Source organism: Dermacentor albipictus, chromosome 4, assembly GCF_038994185.2.
Source record: "Dermacentor albipictus isolate Rhodes 1998 colony chromosome 4, USDA_Dalb.pri_finalv2, whole genome shotgun sequence".
NCBI classification, from domain to species: Eukaryota; Metazoa; Arthropoda; class Arachnida; order Ixodida; family Ixodidae; genus Dermacentor; species Dermacentor albipictus.
Window position 1 is genome coordinate 14093942 of NC_091824.1, and position 20643 is coordinate 14114584.

Consider the following 20643-nt stretch of genomic DNA (forward strand, 5'->3'; position numbering starts at 1 on the left):
AATATATGCAGTCGGAATGTAAATGTCGAACAAAGTTATAATCAAGTCTACATTTCACAGAACTGTCTTTTTTTCTGCTAGTGTGCCAATACCATTTTCACATTCACAAACATTTTTGTATTGCTCTCCTGACAAATGCAGGAAAATGCAGTCTTTAACAGAAGCCCTTGGGAAGACAGCCCAGAGTCGCTTTGACAAGAGGACTTTCCTTAAACTTTTGTCGCTATGTTGTAGGTCACTGTAGCAAGGGGAACATTTTGCTGATTGATTACTCGAAATATTTTTATTATTTGTACTAGAGGTTTGAAAAGAGCCAATTGTAGAGTTCTTCATGCAGATTTTATATATTCCATTAGTTTTTGTTTAGCTGCTTCTCGAGTTATGTCCTACACAACAGCAAAATACATAGTCATATTTGCAGGCACTTTCTTGTGTATTAAATTTTCACAAAAAGCAGTGTGCTGCAGCTAACTCAGCTCTTTGTAGACTGCAAAGTGCCAATATCTATTCAAACAGCATGTAAAGTTACTAGAAGTATGCAAGATTAGTAGGCAGGCAGACAGGCCTGCCTACTAATCTTGCATACTTCTCATGCTATTGTGAAAAAACTTACAATATACTTCAAAAACTTTTTCACACAATAGCATGACAATAACCTTATGCACTTATAATTGTCCTATACTAACGAAATTTGGCATACATACTATTAAAGATATGCAGAATGCTGATATCTCATTGAAAGTGCAATCTGTAAAATTATTTAATGTGGCCTAATATTTTTTACATAGTTCCAGTAATTGTACAAGCCGTTTCGATAGGTGTCATCACTTTGCAGTATATAACTAGCTAAATAAGATACAGCATGAAGCTATTTCTGAAAATTTTATACACAGGAAAGTGCCCACAAGAATATTTTGCCACTGTGTAGGACCATAACTAAAGAACAACAGCTACACAAAAATCAATGACAATTCAAATCTAATAAAACACTTTATGAATGACAGTATATTCAAATCTCTAGTACAAATATATAAAAAAGTTGTTTTGAGGAGTATTTCCCCTTAATAAGTGGGTGTCAGTGTTTTCTACCAAAGTGTTAGCAAATGCCTTCAGGCATACCATGGGGAGCTTTATAAATAGCACACGCATGCATCTGCCTAAAAAGCCCCACGCCCTGCTTGCATTCACTAGTCATTTTTGCATTCTGTTGTATGTCACCATTTGCATCCCTTAACATTGAGTGCGTAAAACCAAAAACAACCTAATACCGTATTTACTCGCATAATGATCGCACCCCTAAATTCTGATGTCAAAATTCAATTTTTTTATTTCTCGTGTAAGATTGCACCCCAAACTTGCCGCAGCGATATGTCATGTGCCAAGTCTAGCTAATAATGATCGCGCTTACCATCTGTCAACTGCTATGAGAACAACTCTTCAAGACAAACCAAGTAGTCTGCACGCACCAAACATTCTTAAGCAGATGCCCCATTTCATTCCTTCCATCACTTTCCGCACTTGTATGACAAAAAAAAGCTACAACCAAACTTGCCTTTATTATGTGTAGGCTTTGTAATGGTTGTGGTCAACAAAAACAACAAAAAAGGCGTCTTTCGTTTCTCCTCGTCTGCACTTGTGGGCACGCAACAAATCGCGAGTGGCAATGATAGCAGCCACGTTTACAGTGATACGTTAGAAGTGTACCCTATTCATTCGCCGACGTTTGTAACGCAGCTAAGATATTCGCCCACCCTTAGCGGAAACGTGCCATATTAGGATAGTGGTGAAGACAAATGCCGCAGTTTCCGCAGCATGCCCGCCATGTGTTCCTATGTCACAGGCAGCTAAGCGCGCCCATCTGTTTCTGTCCCCTCAAAGTGGACATGGCTATGTTATTGCCGCAAACTTGCAGATATTATTCATTACTGATACGGAAGAAACTGTTTGAATGCACGTAATGTACTCACGAAAAGAAAAAAAAAATCGTGTTCGGCGCATTCGGCTTGCTCTGCCGGCCACCATGTTTTTGTTTTGTGTGTGTGTCCCGCAGTACATACAGAGGCAGCCACCTCTTTGATGACCTGTTGTCATCCCGTAGCAAATGCCAGAGGATATATTTTTTTCTTTTGGTGGGAAATTTACCCAGCGTAATGATCGCACCTCTGAATTTGAGTCAATTTTTTTTACAATAAAGTGCGATCATTATGCGAGTAAATAGGGTAACACACTGAATTTTCAGCCTGTAAAGGGGTTGTATACAAATGGGGGCAGCCAACTCTAGTGTGACAATAAACAAATATTTGTTCTCACAATAATGAAACCAGTCATAAAATATATCCTACAAATTTGGAAATGAATACCCAAAGAACCTTGCTGATTGTCACATTAATTTCCTAAACAACATCTTTTGATGTTTATAATTCCTAGTTTAATTCACTTTCTCTAGTAAATGAGCTCTGACCTAGACTATTCAGTGTAGGAGACTAACCCAGACTTGGAAGCCAATATTTAAATCTGAAATAAAGTCATTCATCCCACGACCACGTCACTGCTATGTCATCAGAAGCGTGCATCCATGGACATATAGTCTGTAAAAAAATTTTTACATGATCTGTACTGTTCCTCTTGCACTAATAAATTAGGAAATGCATTTGCTATTTAAAGCACTGCTGTAAACCTTTGTGTTTGAGAAATGCAATACTCAAAAGTGTAACACAACCAATGTGTACATGAAACCTACGATGCCTTTGACATTCGTCAGTGTGACAAATACGCACTGAGAAATGCCAAGGGCATCATAGCTTTCTTGTTTCAAACCTTGTATGCGAGTATATTACTGGTGTCTTTGCAGTGAAGGGAAGTCAAATTATTATCAGACTTATGAGGGGAACTCATGTTTCTCTAGTTTAATATTTTCTTTTTTGTGCTCCTATATTCTTTACTTTTCCAAAAATAATGGGTGCTTGAAATAAGTACTCTATATTGCTCTTAAATTTTTCCTGCACCAGAGCCCACGTTGGGTTACATTTCTTGAACACTTTGCAGTGCTGTAGATTATCAAAAGGAATAAAAAAATGCCGTAAGTTTGCATTTTAGCCTTCTGTATAACAAGAAGTATGAACCTATCAATTACATAGACAAGTACAAAAGAACTATGAAAAACTGTGCATAAAGACAGACATACATTATAATAGCAGGAATCGATGGCGAGAATTCTAATAGAAAGGAACCATTAAAAACTAGGCACTAAAGACACATATTAATTACAATAACACAAGTATTTGCTAAGGATTTGAAGAGACAAAAAAATGTCTCTTCAAATCACTCCACCCCAACATTCATCCATGGTTCGATGAGTGACCACAGCTGGCGATGCGGTTTGGATAGGTGGAAGCTGAGTGCAGCTGTGAAGTAGGTGGAACATATTGAGGGTCACCAAAGGTTGCACGCTGGTTGCACAGCAGGTTGCCTCGATCTCCGGACTCACTCGACATCCTGCGTTGAGCCTGGTTATACGTCGTTTGCAAGAGGCCTGGCCCAAGTGTGTGGCACGGCTTGGGTAAAATTTCGAGGCAACCTGAAAAACACAGATCCATATCTATAAGCAACAAAATATTCTCCATCATAGGGCAAACCTGAAGTTTACCATCGGCACAAAGCAGATAATGAAAACAGACACAAGTCACCAGACTTGAGGTATACAGATGTGCAAAAGTATAAATGAATGTGAAGAGCTGCTTATAGGACAGAATGTTTAATTCCGTCTATTGTATTAAAGTTCCTTGTCTGTCTGTCTGTAGACCAATAATAGTATCTTAAAGTCAAGTGTACTGGGCCCTCCCTAAAAAAATTCAATTAATGGGGTTTTACGTGCCAAAACCACTTTCTGATTATGAGGCACGCCGTAGTGGAGGACACCGGAAAGTTCGACACCCTGAGGTTCTTTAGTGTGCACCTTAATCTAAGTACACGGGTGTTTTCGCATTTCGCCCCCCTCGAAATGCGGCCGCCGTGGCCGGGGTTCAATCCTGCGACCTCGTGCTCAGCAGCCCAACACCATAGCCACTGAGCAACCACGGCGGGTATGGCCCTCCCTATTTCTGTAAGTAGGCTATTTCATGCGAGCTGTCCCGACCTGGCACACGACCACTTGAAATTTCTTTTCGAAAAACTGGAGGCCGTTCAATATAGGACAAATGTTAATTTCAAGAAATACTTGTGTAACGCACCAAACTATGCATCATAAAAGGCATAGCCAAAAAAATTTTTCCTTCATTAAGGGGGCCAAATTTTTCAGGACAATAAAGAGAGGCCTTACACCAAAAATTGAACTGCTTATTAGCCACTGCTCAGTTTATTATGGGTCATTAAAAATGGACAAAATAGCCTATTAACTTTATTTTCATAGAACTCGCTTACAGCAAAAGCTGCAAATTTATGTAATCCACATATTTAGGACTTGTGCTGCACGCAAAAACTGGTTTCAGGAAGATAAATTATGCAGCAGTGCACAGAGATGAGGATGAACCAGCAAAAAAAGTCAGTTTTGGTGTAAGTTTATCGGCATACTTACTATTGAGGCAGTCCTAGTAAATTTATGCCCAATAACATGTATGAAAGTACACTGTATTGTTTTTAAATTGCTAAAGCTTTATCAAAGCAGTTTTGTGTCAAGCAAGAAAAAAAATGTACAAGTGGTTTCCTACTAGTTTCAAAATTTGCATCGCATTTCGTCTAACCCACATAGCCTCTTGGCGGGTAAGGCAAAATGGATGGACTTGAGCATTCCTGCACCGATAGCAGGGAGTCTAAACTGCTTCTAAGTTAATTCTTTTATTGCTGAGTGGCTACAAGCCACTTCACTCAAAAATTTGCCACTTAATTACATGTGTTTACCTCGATCGTTCTGTCAGCTTCCAGCCTGCTTGGCATCATCACGAAGGCTGCCAACTCCCTAGTGGACGTAGCCAGGACACGGTGGTGGCAGGACGCAGTGGCAGGAGCCGCCAAAGGCTTCAAACTCCCTAGTGAACATAGTGAGGACACAGTGGTCGTAGGATGCAGGGGCGGGAGCCACCAGAGTGTACCTGCAGCAAATTTGCACAAACGCTCTTAGTCCTACCATGTCACAGTTTACAAGAAAAATTCAGCTGTCTGTGTAACATGGATACCAATACAAATAAATGTAAACAGTTAGGTCCTACAACACAACTAGAACATCGACAAAGAAGAAATGGTACTTATGTTTATGAAAATCTAAGCAATGAAAAAAAAATGTGCATCCGATTTGTGCGTGGAAGCTCAATGGTAACCTGAGCACATACCATCAAGTGATTTGCTAGTCAACTGCAAGCCTCTTAAAATGTCATTGTATATTTTTTACATGCACTATGTTAAGCTGCATTAAAACAAGTTCAATATCTCTGAATATAAGTAAATCACGAAGCAATTCAATTAATGAATTCCAGTGGTCATTAATGCAACAAAGTGCAAGCTCTGAATGAAGCTGGCCAAACTGGGTAGTGACAAATAACAATGTGGTTCTCTACATCTTGTTTTTCTGGCTTTCGCTGTAGCATTAAAATACACAAGAAATTTCACATTCCTGACATTTAACCCTGCAAATTTTTATTCCATAATGCATAATACTTCAGCATAAGCACTAACGCTGTCTTTTAATCGTAAATAGTGATAGAACAAGAAATTTTACTGGAGCCAATGTTTGGCAAGAAAACTTATCTCCTTCTCTTTGTCGAAACATTGGCTCCAGCGATGCTCCTTGTTCTACGGCTCTTATCATTTCAAGTCTCTGTCTTCCTGTGAACCTCTGTACTTTCAATGTTGTATCAATTAAATTGTATTAACGGAGAATTAGTAGATGTAGCTGATGAAGAATTTGTGCTTGTTGGTAGATAATGACAGAGTAACTGCGCAACATAGAGATACGGATAAAGGAGGCTTATGTGTGTCGTCTCCTACAGCCATGTTTCTCTCTTTTGGACGATTACTCTATCTAGATGTAAAAGTATTACCCTTTGCACAATAATGCTGAAATGAAAAAGGCCAGGAAAGCGGACACAAAAATTAAAACAAATAGCATCATATGCTAATGAGATATGCAAAAGTGCCTGCTACGATCTGTCTCACCCATAACGTGCTGGATAAGATGGCGTCTTCTTCTGGATGTTGCCATTTCTTGAATACCTAAAATAAAGTACATTTCAAAATTACAAAGATACACAGAACAACAGCAGTAGCAGAGGAGATAATGCATTGTTTAGTAAAAGAAAGTAAACTAATCTCTGATACACCGCAGACGAAATTTCCTTTATTAAATTAGTTGAAAAATACACCACACCTCATTTCATTCAATGATGTGAGCGTTTCTTGGTACAAGAAAAAAAGGTATTTCTGCATGAAAACAGTAATATAATCATAGCATTCTACTCTTACAAAATACGCTACAGTGACAAAGCCAACTACGGCTGTATATACTTAAAATTGTTATATGCACCTTACAATAGCCAAGACATGATAAACTTGTGTTCATGTGCAGCTCACCGGGAGATACAACTTTGCAATCAACTCATTTCTGCTTGCCAAATATCTGCACTAACATAAGACTACAAATAAAAAGACCCTCTTTTTCATAAAACACCGGACTCAAAATAGAAAATCCAGTAGGAATAGCACAAATTCTCTACACAACACAGCTATGTTTTGTGCGCCTAGTAGGATTTACTATATAAAGGTTGCAGCAAATTCATGCTTTTAAATATTTACAACCGTGAAAATAAAGATGACATAAAAAATAATAGCATTATACATCGGCTTATACTGTAAGCCAATGTGTTTCCGACTTGACGCCAAGTGCACATTTAATTTGTTCTGTTTCAGCGCTTTTAAAGGGTTGTGTTTGTTCGCTCGTGCATGCAGCCGCCTTAATATCTGTGCTGCCACATCGCCTGACACTGCCATACAGCGTGGTAGCGTTTTTATTATTCGCGGTAATATACCTAAATCGCTAGTAAATCTTCAGAATAGACTACTGTTTTTTCGACAACCTGTCTTCGCCAGCGAAAGTCACACTGGTCACACTACACTTCAAGTTACGCAGTACTTGGTATTCTACGGATTTTTCGATGCGACAGGCCACTCGTCATTGGAGTCGTTAAGAACGGCGTTTATCTATGGCAGTACAGCTTTGCTCTAATATCAGATGCTCTCCTGAGGCTTCCGTCTGCCAGTAGTATTTTCGCATACATACGCCCACGCATGCCTAAGAAACGTCTGTGAACTGCCAAGAGAAACGTGGCGCAAAATGTAGCCGTGCCGGAAGGGCCGATTACGCGCCGTTTGTAAACTCGGAACAAAAGCTGATATGCTTACCTGAGAGGTTAAGAGAAATATGGCACAGGTCACTCTCCGCTGGTAGTCTTTCGTGTGCATCTGGTCGTCTCTGCGTTGCGATCTCCCATATCACAAGGAAAATGCAGTGCAAAACGCAACACTTCCGGCGCTGCACTTGCTCGATGTCGGCAAAGACGAAATCGGCGACACGCCGCTGCTGGCGGCAGTCGTCCTCATCGCAATCACACAGCACGGACAGAAGTTCCCACCGTAACTTGCCGCAACGCCTGGTTGCAGTCGCCCCTAACGCAGCGCTTTCAGAACCACTCCATAGAATAAAGAACCACCACTCGACGACAACGTACTCGCGCGAGATGCAACACAAATGAAAAATGGCGTCATACTACTGACGGCTTCGGCTTTGGATCATTTGAATCCGCACAACTAGTTTCGGTTTTTTTTCCTTGCGTTGAAACAAAAACTGTTTTGCTCACTGATAATTTTACGTCACGTAAGTAACGCTCACGAATGAAACAGCCGTGAATTTAACACGCGTCTTGAAATACCCGCTACGTTCACTTCGCAGAAGCAAAATTTGCTCGTCCGAGTGCGGTTACGTTTGAAATATCTATCGCTGGGCTGTCGGAGCGTGCTCGAAGTGGGAAGACGCGGCGTAATTGTTCTTAATTTGCTTAGCTATAACGGTGCGGCTGCCCTTGATCTCTGTCGAGTGCAGTTTGCTCTGATGTAAGGTATAACTACAAAGCCGCCGACGTTACTGAATAATCTAGTGCACCTGAAGCTGCCAGAACTCCGGTATTTTCTCCACAATTTCTTGCGACTGCGTTCCGCTGTCACCAAATGCGAGCGTAGTGTTTGACGGAGATTTAGCAACACATTTTCCCGAAATATCGTTCACCGCTGTATCACGACGTGGAGAAGCAGTGTTGTTGGTCCTCAGTAAAATTTTCTGTTTATTGCGAATTTTGCGATAGCAGTTATAGGGGCACAACCGTCGAAATATATCTGTCGGTTTTACCGCGAGCTTACGTATAAAGTCAAGTGCGATAAGATCCCATCCCGCGCCGTTGACTGTGCGCGTTAAAGGCAGTGTTCGAGGCTGAGCCGGGCTGGATGGGCGCCCCAAGTCAAGTATCTAAGGAGGTCACGTGATAAAACGCGCGCAAGCCGGGAGAAAGAGGCGCTAGTTTAGCGCGCTTCTCCTCCTCTAGCCATTGCTCTAGCCCGGTCTCGCGCCACCCTCGCTCTGTTTTGGAGATAATTTCCGATGGATGCAAAGCTGGGAGTGGGGGGGCGGGGGGGGGGGAGGTAAGGGCGTGCTCAGATAGCGCAAATTTTCGGAGACGCTTTGAAGGAAGAGGCAGCAGAAGCGTTCGGTCCGCTCTGCTCGCGCCCTTCATCACACCAACGCTGTGACAGCGAGTGTTCGCCGTCATTGAGTGAGATCTGTTGATGTTTGCACGTGCGCGCGTGACCCAGTGCTTGCTAATTTCAGGAGTAAGCGAATGTTTACTGCAGTTTATTCAGCCGATGAAACTACGAACCTTGGTTCGTGCAATAGTTCGTGCAGTGCATTGCAGTGCAGTTCGTGCATTGGGGTGAAACTGCTGTGTTATTGCTTTTATATTTCTAGGGGGTTCCAAAGCAGTGTTGCGTACACTAATATTTGTTTCTGGTCGCGGAACGCAACGCACTGCGGTAGCCCAGTGGCTTTGGTATTGCGCTGCTGAGCTCGAGGTGACGGGTCCAACCACAACCGCGGCAGTCACATTCCAACGGGGTCAGAATGCGAAAATGCGCGTATACCGTGGATTCCGTACACGTTAAATAACCCGAGCTGCTGAAAATAAATCTGCAGCTTTCCATTACCGCGCGCATCATAACAAGATCTTGATTTTTGAACTTAATCTTCAAAATTAAATTTTAAGTCGCGGAATTACACTTACAATCGACACTGTTGAGGGCGCCCACCGAACTTATCTCGTTGCTGTGCTCTCTTTAGTAGCCAATACTTTTTTTTTAGATTTACTTATGGTCAGAATCCAGTGTGACAAATCCAGGTCTTCCTTAGCATAGGAAACCAGCTATCGCTTAAGCGTGCGAGGTATCAACAAACATGGTCAAGGAAAATCAATATATAGAGTTCGAAGTAATTGCAGAACATGACAAGGATGAAAGAATGATACACCGCATTACAACCAGGACAGGAACCCGAGGGCCTGCCTAAAACAGAAGAGTTTATCTGGTATTTCTTCTCCTGCATTAAAATCTTTCTCTCGCCAGACTCATCTCAAATACCAGAGGAATGGCGATCTTCCACGACGACTCTTCGCGTGCTATTGAGAGTCAAACGACCCACGCGCAAATGTTGACTCTTGTTTTCTGACTCTACTCGCGTAAAAGTGGGTCTTCGGAAGAAAAAAGAGAGTCAAGTTGCCGTGACTCACTTTTTACTCTCTTTTTTCTTAGAGTGTGGCGGGGAGGGAGGGGAGCACCGAGACCCGCTGCTCACCTTCAACGAAATAACAACGCACTATCAGCTGTCGAGGAGGACCTTTCCGCTCCCCCACGCTGAACTCACCAGACCAGTCATCAATATTCAGAATGCTTCAGACAGGGTGAGCCGTTATTCACCAGAAGTAGAGCCGCAATGTCCGGATTGTGGCGAATCGTACTGCTCGCTAGCGCACATGCTCTGGAAATGCTCCGCGTTAAGCGGCACCGTGTTCACTAAAGAAGACTGGGTGGACGCCTTGCGAAGCGACGACCACCAGACCCAGCTCCGGGCCGTCCAGAGGGCTCACGAAAGGGCGGCGGCTCACGGGCTTCCCATCCCAACGTGGGTGCGGCCCGCGACCCCTGCCAACCACTAAACCAAGAGTGGGTGGGGAGGGGTTCCTCAGGACTCAATAAAGTTATTTCCTCTTCCTCCTGTCTTGAAAACTTGGAAAACGTAGCATATCACCGCAGCTTGACGCTTTCCAACGCTTGCTTAGCGTCTGTAAATTTTTTAGAGCATCTATTTCAGCAGCTGTATTTGATCGACACGGACATATCGTATTCACTAGGCGGACGTGGGCAAGGGGAGCACTTGCCCCCCTTCACTATGAAAATAGGGGGGGGGGAAGTATGTCATTTGCCCCCCCCCCCCACGTACTTTTAAAAGCAGGTCACTGACACTTTCCGCTGCATGCTAGAAAGTCGATTAAAACTACAGCTGAAGCTAATTTTATTTTTCCTAGTAGAATGGCCACGTATGTGATGCTTTTCTTTACTATGCATATCCCTGCTTGGACAATGACGTCTGTCATTTGTTCCTTCTCGGGACGCCCTCTAGCGGACGATGCACGGGATTCGCCATACACGCTCTCGTTGCGGATAGCGCCTGGCGCTGGGCACCTCCCGCCCTAACTGCCAGCATGCGCAACTTGCATCATGCCCATTTTTTGGGGATCGCTATATCCATATTCTAAAAGACAATCAGTTTGTTACATTTAATCTGCGCGTGAGGGGAAGGTCCCGATATAGTATTGTAATCAGCTACGCCCAACCACTGGTGTGCCATGCGGCCTGAAGTAGTTGGATTATCAAATGCTAGAACTATACAATATATGTCCCTTGCAGCGTTGCAGTCTTAGTATCTTATAGCCATGAGAAATCTAATGATAATATTATATGCGGTTTCACGTGCCGAAACCACTTTCTGATTATGAGGCACGCCGTAGTGGGGGACTCCGGGAATTTCGGCCACCTGGGGTTCTTTAACGTGCACCTAAATCTAAGTACACGGGTGTTTTCGCATTTTGCCCCTATCGCAATGCGGCCGCCGTGGCCGGGATTCGATCCCGCGACCTCGTGCTCAGCAGCCTAACACCATAGCCACTGAGCAACCACGGCGGGTAGAAATCTAATGAAACCTCTTACAGGCATAAGTGCCGAATTTTATTGTGTAGTCACCACTTGTCGTAGATATAGTCGTGAAAATGACCTTGGTCGAACTCGCAAAGCCATTTGAATACCAATAGAACACTGACTTGAATGCTTTCGAAAGACATGTGGCACTTCTGATTGAGGATCTCATTTTCAGGCTATTTTTCAATAACAGCGACGCTATTACTTGTTTTCCGGCAAGAGAAAACCCACTAAATATTTTGCATTTGAAAAAATCAGGGCCACTTTTTGGTGAGGTGTACCGATAAACTACACTGTGGAGGTTGGTTATGCACTCTGGAAACGGTGACTGAGTGGTCGCTTTATCCCAATTTTCATACGTTATCAATGAGGTGTGGTTGTTGTCCCCCGGTATCCGCGGTAAAATATGCGGGGCATGGTGTTTATGTCTAATCGACGCACGAAACAATGTTCCGAGTGACAAGCGATATATGTTTACGCTGTGTAGGTTAATTACAGCCTTTATAGAAAGTTACTCTTTGAAGCGTTGCAGGGTGTCATACTGCCGCTAATTTCCTGGACTCCTAACACAACGGACGAGATACGGACGTGAAATTTCGTGAAAATAGGAAAATTTTAAGCGAGACTGGCGAAATTTACGCTTTGGTGCTTTAAATGCAAGTGAGGAAGACTATTACTAAGCCCTCCTTTTTTCGTGCATTTTCGTGAAATAACTTAAAGGGACACTAAAGGCAAGTACTAAGTCAACGTGGACTGTTTAAATACAATTCTAGAAACCTCGCAACGCTTGTTTCGTGCTAAGGGAGGACTTAGTTTACGAAAAATAGCATCTGGAGGGTTCAAATACCTTTTTCGAAATTCAAATCTCCCGCCACCCAACCGGGGGAGTGATGACGTTGCATACGCTATCACCACCCTTTGCTACGGTCGGTGAGTAAAACAGCGCCCTACAGACGGTGGTACCAAGCCAAGGCAAAGCAGTGGATTCACCGCTGCAGCTGCTTTTTCGTCAAGCGGCGTAGACCATTCGGGCTTCCCGCGACATAACATGGAAGTTCAGTTCTCTGCTACTTGCAGTTTGTGCGAGTTTCGCGAGCCATCAAAACCAGCTCAGCTGTACGCGATAACGAAACTACCAAAACGCGAAAGCATGGGCTTCGCACAGTGGAGCGAAAACGAAGCCTTTCGACGGCCAGCGCCGTTGTCAAGGGTAACTTCAATTAGCCCCTCTTTCTATAAACAAAATATAACTGTGCAAGGAGCATCTCATTTCGCCTTATAATACAATCCAATGATATTTTTTCCAGCGAGTGGTTTTGTACTAGTGACAGAATATAACTGAGGAGTGCTTTCGTCATCGGGCAAGTACTTTAATGTCCGGGGGAGTCTGTAGGCTTGTCCTGCATTTGCCTCAATTTCTCGATTATTAAGCCTTTGTTCGCGATAATATTGACGGCTAAGAGGTTCTCAAGAACTAATCTATCACTTTAGCTTGACTTAATATTAACCTTTAGTGTCCCTTTAAGTAAGGAATTACGATCGACTGTCGATAAATGTGAAATTTTCAGAATTTTATCCCAAGGCGTTGGAGACTTCATATATAAAGCTACTCAAGGTGGGAGAATGACTCTGCATTTTGTAGTGACCAATCATAATTAAATAGTAATTGAATACGAATTTATTGTACAGCCAGTCATGCTAAGTTTCTTGATTAAATATATTGGATCACCCACTCGAGTTACATGCACAGGTTAAATATTGGGCACGAGCACTACAACAAGGGAAGAACCAATCTTTCACGATTACTACCGAAACGCCCCACATAAACGTCCCGTCAAAGATGGTAGTGCCTTCATGAAAGTGGTCGTGGGAAGCGACACATTTCACTAAGGAGTGAAATGGGTGTACTTTAGGAAAGCAGATTGTTCAATTTACTCAAAGCTCAATCTTTATTGTCTATTGTCTACTGCACAGTAACGGCAAAATAGGTCGCGTTCACAAAGGTGTGCGCCGTGACTGAAGGGGGTATTGCGAGATTCGTAGTTGGCTTTTCCTGTGTCCTCGGTGAGCTAAACAAGGCACCTTGCTTACCCGTTGCCCGCTATGCCGTCACACGAGCCATCCCGACCAGTTGTGCTACCGACGTCGCAGTCTTCCTGCTGCAAGACGTCATGTTACACCACGGAGCTTTTCACATACAGGGGCTGCTACTTTTTATTTCGGGTTATTGAAGATATACTTCACTCTTGTGCCACGAAACCCAAGTTCAGGACAGCATAACACCCTCAAACGAATGTCCTTACTGAACGGCGGAACCAAACACTTACAGATATGCTCTCGATGTATGTCTCCTCAGAACATCGTGCCATGGAGGCCGCGCTTCTATTTGCGACTTTCGTGTACAGCTCGTCACGTCACAACACCGCTCTCTGCTCCGCCTTCTATCTCGTCTTCGTTCGTGACCCGATATCGCCTTTCGACCCGCTCCTGCCAACTGCTCTCGAATCCCCGTCTGAGTACGCCCGCGACGCTATCGCTACAGCCGCCCAGACACGCCAGATTGCCCACCGTTGCCTTTCTTGAGCCGCAGGCTAGACAGAAATCTCTGTATGACAACCGTCATGCGGTAGTCTAGTTCTCTGCCGGCCACCTCGTCCTCCCTTAGACTCCTTCCCAGCCTGTGGGCCCCTCGAAAAACTGCTCTCCCGGTACTCTGGCCCTTAACACATCATCCGACAGCTCAGTGATGTGGCTTATGAGGTAGCTCCAGCCGATGCTTCCCCGTCGTCCACGTCAACTGACATCGTCCTGGTTGGTCGTCTCAAGCCTTGTCATGCGGCCGCCATCTGGAAGGCGCCGGGTCGGCGCTTTCGCCACGGGGGGTTTTGGCACGGTGGCGCGAGAGGGCCAACGACGATGATCACCAACAAGATGAAAGAGAAGACGTAGTGGGCTAACCTTGCATTCGGTCTTACTTGTTGTACCGGCCGTATCTTCTGCAGAGTAAACGGTCTCATTTAAACTTCTTTTTTTGCGTGTTTCAGTTTCTATGGAAATCAGGGGCATGGTATGAATAAGGTGTAGGCAATGTTACAAATCGGTGGGTTGAATGCGAATTTTCAAGTAGAATACGTGTGAAAGTTGTTTATAGCGTTATTAGTCTGTTTTACCAGCGGTGTAAGACTTAGGTGGCTGCGCTGCCATAATTACAAGAACTGAGGTGAACTTTTGCGACCATAAGGGGAACACTACGCCAAGTTTAGGTGCGATGGTCAATACGTGTGGATTAAATACGGCGCCAAAAATACATTGTAAGCAAGTGTTCGAAACTATCGTGCTAGCTGCTATTAGCAAAGTTTACTAATGACCCACGAGAACTCTGCGTGCCAGATATTTTATACTTTCGATGAATAGGCAGCATTTTAAGAGCAATATGTCGTGTACTTTTAACCTTTCTGGCTCATTTAGAAGCGTTACAAATATTTATTCGACCCTCCATTTTTTTTCTTCTAACTTTTCTATGCGGGATATATTAGTGTCGCCTGGTGTCCTCACTGAACTGATGGAGACAGCTTCGTTATGTGTGGGGACTGTTATGACAACTTAAAGGGTGGTGTGGAGTTCAACACAGCTTGGCGATGGGGTCTTTCGCAATAAACTACGCATGTAAGCACCCCACACTGTTTGAGCATGTCAAACGAGCGGGGAAGAATTGAGCCCGCTGCCCTGGCAGAAATATAAAAGCTGCCGAGAGTAAAGTTAGCAAAAACTGGTGGTACACAATGGAAACTGTCTGTGCGAAGTTAAATGCGGTTGGATCAAACACAGCCTTTGTAGAAAAATACTTCAAGTATGACAGCGTGCGATATTGGTGGTATTAAATATGCTGCCCAATGTTTCGACATAGCTGTAGTTTACAACAGAGTTTTATTTTGTGGAAAAAGGAGGGGGGACATAATAACTGCAATGTGCGCCATAATTTTCACGTTCCTGGTCAGGTTAGAAGCGTTGCAAATAATTAATGAGCCGTCGTTTTTCCTTTCCTATTTTCACGTGTGGTAACACGCCCCGTCTTAGGTTTAGCGATGTCCTCTGGTGAGCGAAACAAGAAATGTGTTTATTTTTATATTTATTTATTTATTTATTTATTCATTTAGTTATTTGAGGATTACTGCCAGCCTTCACAAAAGGCCTTAGGCAGCAGTGGGACGCACATAGAAAAAGAGGAAACGCGTATAACGCGAGAAAGAACGAGCTGAACAATACGTAAGTCAAGTAAAAAGTTCATAATAGACGAAAAAATAACCAGTCTAGCAAAATGTGAGTATAAGAAAATTAGACATGATCAGCCGGCTCGCGGAGTTTGCCTGTGGCGAAAAAAGTGGATCAAATTACCCCCACATTTATACACTGTTCGTACACTAAATGTGATGAAAAGTAAAAATGAAAAAAAACATATTGTTACAAGCACGGGGAAAAGGGGTTTATTGAGGCGTGCGAGAGCAGGAACGGCAGGCTACGAACAACAGGAATGGCCGCTGCACAGTCTTCGTTCTCCTCTTCCCCTCTCTTCTTGATCCCCGCGTCCCTTTGACGCGCTTGGACGTAACATGCCTCCCCTCGCAGACAAAGCCCCCTGGGCGAGTCAACTAGCTTGTCGTGGCGTGCATGATTTCAACCGTGCGACATGTGCGACTTGTGTCCTAGCAGAACGTCTACCAGTGTTCGTGAGGCGCGCGAGAGTATAGTTAACTTCGCTGACTTTGTCAATGACAACATACGGTCCATCGTAGTTTGCCAGCAGCTTTTGACACAAACCGCGCTTCCTTGTGGGAGTCCAAAGCCAAACGAGATCACCAGGGTGATATGTAACAGGCCGATGTCGTGCGTCGTAGCGGGCTTTGGAGTCTTCTTGTGATGCCAAAGTCCGAAGACGCGCAAGTCGCCGAGCCTCTTCAGCGAGGCATAGCGCATCGGCGACCGTAGGATTGTCGTGGTCGTAAAAAGGGAGGACAGTGTCGAGCGTATACCGGGGCGGCCGAGCATATAGAAGGAAGAAGGGGCTGTAGCCGGTTGTCTCGTGCTTGGCGGTGTTGTAGGCGTAAGTAATAAACGGTAGAACTTCATCCCAATTCTTGTGATCGGACGCAACATACATGTAAAGCATGTTGGTGATTGTTCGATTAGTGCGCTCAGTGAGGCCGTTCGTTTGGGGATGATACGGCGTCGAGTGCCGGAGGTGCGAGTTACATAAACGCACAAGTTCTTCCACGATATCCGCCGTGAATTGACGTCCCCGGTCACTTATGATAACACCAGGCGGTCCATGCCGTAGAACAATAGCGTAAAGTAAGAAAAGCGACACTTCGGTGGCAGTTGCTGATGGTATAGCCGCCGTCTCGCAATAGCGTGTGAAATAGTCGGCGCAGACAATTATCCAGCGGTTCCCCTTGGATGACTTTGGAAAAGGGCCCAACAGATCAATTCCAACTTGCCGAAAGGGTGAGCTGGAAGGCGGCACAGGTTGAAGGAGACCAGATGGGGCAGTGGTTGGGCGTTTCCGACGTTGGCACTGTATGCAGCTGGCGACATAAAACTCAACCGAATGTCGCATCCGGGGCCAGTAAAAGCGTTCTTGAATGCGATAAAGTGTGCGCACAGTGCCTAAGTGACCGGAGGTAGGGTCATCGTGCATAGCCTGAAGGATTGCTGGCCGGAGACGCTCCGGCACCACTAGAAGGAAGCGTGCACCCGTGCTTGAGTAGTTCCTTTTGTACAGGAGCCCGTCACGTACACAGTAGCTGCTTGTTGCACTTGAATGGGCAGAAGTATAGAGTGGCTCCAATTTAGTGTCTGTCCGTTGTTCTGCTTTGAACGCATCGATATCCGGAAAAGCGGGTGTCACAGAAGCGACGAGATGATCAAAATCGTCTGCGTCGCAGTCCGTCGTGGCAAGCGGCATACGGGAAAGGCAGTCTGCGTCAGCGTGTTTTCGGCCACTCTTGTAGGAAACAGTGAAGTTATATTCCTGCAACCTCAAAGCCCAGCGCGCAAGGCGACCACAAGGGTCGCGAAGGTTCACGAGCCAGCACAGGGAATGGTGGTCTGTGACGACTTGGAATGGGCGTCCGTACAAGTACGAGCGAAATCGCTGAACCGCAAAGATTACAGCGAGGCATTCTTGCTCTGTCACCGTGTAATTCCGTTCAGGTTTGCTTAATGAGCGGCTTGCGTAAGCAATCACGTGCTGACGGTCGTCATAGCGTTGGACCAATACGGCACCCAGACCAACGCCACTAGCATCTGTGTGGATTTCTGTCGGCGCAGTAGGATTGAAGTGGCGAAGGATAGGTCGGGAGGTTAACAGGAACTTCAGCTGACGAAATGCAGAATCGCACTCGGGTGTCCAGTCAAACCGTGCGTCTTTATGTAGCAGATTTGTCAGGGGATAAGCGACGTCAGCAAAACCAGGAATAAATCGGCGAAAGTAAGAGCAAAGGCCCAGAAAACTGCGAAGTTGCTTCACTGACTGCGGTGCACTGAATGCCTCGACAGCTGCCGTCTTGAGGGGATCAGGCCGGATACCGTCTTTGTCAACAAGGTGACCCAGCACAAGGGTTTGACGGTCACCAAAGTGACATTTCTTGGAATTCAGAACCAGGCCAGCGTTTTTGATGCAGTCGAGGACAATATCCAGGCGCGTATTGTGCTCATTGAATGTGCGCCCAAATATAACAACGTCGTCAAGATAGCACATACAGATGTTCCACTTTAACCCACGCAGAATGGTGTCCATGAACCTTTCAAAGGTTGCTGGAGCGTTGCACAACCCAAATGGCATCACATTGAATTCGAATAATCCATCCGGGGTTATGAAGGCTGTTTTCTCCTTGTCTGCCGGGTGTATAGGGATTTGCCAATATCCTGAGCGCAGGTCCACTGAAGAAAAATAAGAGGCCGAATGCAGGCAATCAATTGCATCATCAATCCGGGGCAGGGGGTAGACATCCTTCTTAGTCACGGCGTTTAATCTTCGATAATCTACGCAAAATCTCCAGTTACCGTCTTTCTTTCTGACAAGTATGACCGGAGCTGCCCAAGGACTCGAGGACTCTTGTATTATTCCATTTTTCATCATGTCACTCACTTGTTCCCCGATTATCTTCCGCTCGTTAGGCGACACGCGATAAGGCTTTTGCCTGATCGGGCGCGCAGATCCCGTATCTATAGTATGGCGTGTTCGTGACTCGGGAATCGAGAACGCTTTGTCCGGCTGCGCAAAGTCAAACACTGACAGATGCTTAGAAAGCGTATCCACCAAGGTGTGGCGCTCCCTCGTGCTGAGTGACTTGTTTACCATAGACAGAAGCTTTTTGTCTGAGACGTGGCGAAGGTCAGCAGGTTCACACGGCGGATCTGTTAGTACGGCTACGGACGAGGACGAGTATTCTGTAAAGTAGGCGAGTTTCAGGCCGTCTGGAAGCAGGATGGGTTCTGCCGAGCAGTTGGCCGTCCACAAGCCAGCACGCCCCTTACCGATGGATACCACACAATGAGGGACAAAAATGTTCTTCTTCATACAATTTAGATGCATTGGCTCTACGGAGGCATCGAAACTGTCTGGCACTTCACCGCGACACACAACCGGCACGCACACAGAGGTGGACGCAGGCACAACAGTATCTGCAGATACACAAAGTTCACCTTGACTGCAAGTCTCCTCTAAGAGCCCGGACGAAACATGGCCATCGACGCAAACTTCCCCCGTGCGACAGTCGACGGTCGCACCACACTGTCGCAAAAAGTCGATGCCCAAAATCACTTCGTGCGTCGATCGGGGAATAACTACAAATTCCGTCGCGAAAACTCCACCAGCCAAGGACACGTCAGCAGTGCACACACAAACAGGGCGCAACGACTCGCCGCTCACTCCACAAAACGTTGCAGCCTGGTCCCACCGAAATACAACTTTACGCCCCAACCGACCTTTAAAACCGAGACTCATTACGGATACAGTTGCTCCGGTATCCACTAAAGCCATTGTAGCAACACCATCAACAAGTACATGCACTTTGTTCTTAATCATAGCAACTGCAGGGGGCATTTCTGTCGATAGCACGTGTCGAGCGACCTCACCCCCATCGGCCGCGCTAGCTAGTTTTCCGGTTGTGAAGGCGAGGCTGAGCGGCGCACTGGCGATGGAGATTGACGTAAACGCGGTGCACGAGAAGTCGGCGGTGGCGTCAAACTCCTGTCAGATGCGGGCGAGCGGCTCCGGAAGCTTCTCTGCCAGTAATCGTTGCCAGAAGGGACGCCAGCTGACCAAGAGGCGGTGTACGGCTGTTGAGTTGTCCTCGTAGGAGGTGTGGGCCTTGTTGAAGATCCGGATCGACCATTCCACGTCGTTGGGCGACGATTGCAGAACCTCGCTATGTGGCCCGCGACACCGCATTGGAAACATACCGGCAGATGCCTCAAATTGCGATGTTCTTCCATGTAGTCGCGCATGTTGCTGTCGACTGCATAGACAGTAGGTGGGTGACATTCATCATGGCTAGGCATCGGCCGCTGGGAGGCGTGTGTGCGGCGTGGGCGTTGGTCGTAGTCATGACCTTGATAGCTCATGGTCCCTCTCGTTTGTGGGGTAGACCTATACTCGATGGTCGCTGAGTTCACCGTGGGTTGCCATGTCGTCGAAACGGCCGTGTTTCTCATCTCGTGTGCTGAGTACGCGCCAGTGATGCCGGGTGTGCAACGGTACATCTCTTCCCGATGGAGCAACTCTTCGCGAACAATCTGCCGGATAGTGGATGGAAGGTCAACACACGAGCTTGGGTCTACACTCGCCACCGTCGTGACATTAGCCAGGCGACCAAACTTCGGTATTATCCGTCGCATCTTCAGCGTCTCAAAGGTTCGGCAGTGGCGAATGACGTCAGACACGGAATCCAAGCTTTCCTTGCCGATCAAAAAATTGTAGACGTCTTCGGCTATTCCTTTCAATAAATGTCCAACTTTGTCATCTTCAGACATTTGAGAGTTGACTATTTTACACAGTTTCAGCACTTCTTCTATATAAGTCGTACAGGTCTCGCCGGGAATCTGAGCTCGTTGCGAAAGCGTCTGTTCAGCGCGTTTCTTTTTTGCGCTAGAATCTCCAAAACACGCTCTGAGCTCCTCGACGAAAAGCTCCCACGAAGTGAGCGTGTCTTCGTGATTCTCGTACCAGACGAGCGCAGTGTCGGTAAGGGAAAATACAACATTGGACAACTGTGCGGTCGAGTTCCAACCGTTAGACCGGCTCACCCTTCGGTAGTTCGTGAGCCACTCGTCGACATCTTCTCCGGCTTTTCCTCCGAA

The 20643-nt window shown here is 45.6% G+C and overlaps 1 protein-coding gene and 1 long non-coding RNA gene across 3 annotated transcripts in view; one reads left to right on the forward strand and one right to left on the reverse strand.

Annotated features, from left to right (window-relative positions):
• The window catches only part of LOC135917152 (cell adhesion molecule Dscam1-like), a 1023231-nt gene that overhangs the window by 183022 nt on the left and 819566 nt on the right, over window positions 1-20643 (forward strand). The gene's annotated exons all lie outside the window — the stretch shown is intronic.
• On the reverse strand, window positions 790-7576 carry LOC135904933 (uncharacterized). The gene is made up of 4 exons (XR_010565258.2): window positions 7390-7576; window positions 6148-6204; window positions 4897-5087; window positions 790-3577 (listed from the first exon to the last, which is right to left on the reverse strand). It is a non-coding gene; the product is annotated as an uncharacterized lncRNA (long non-coding RNA).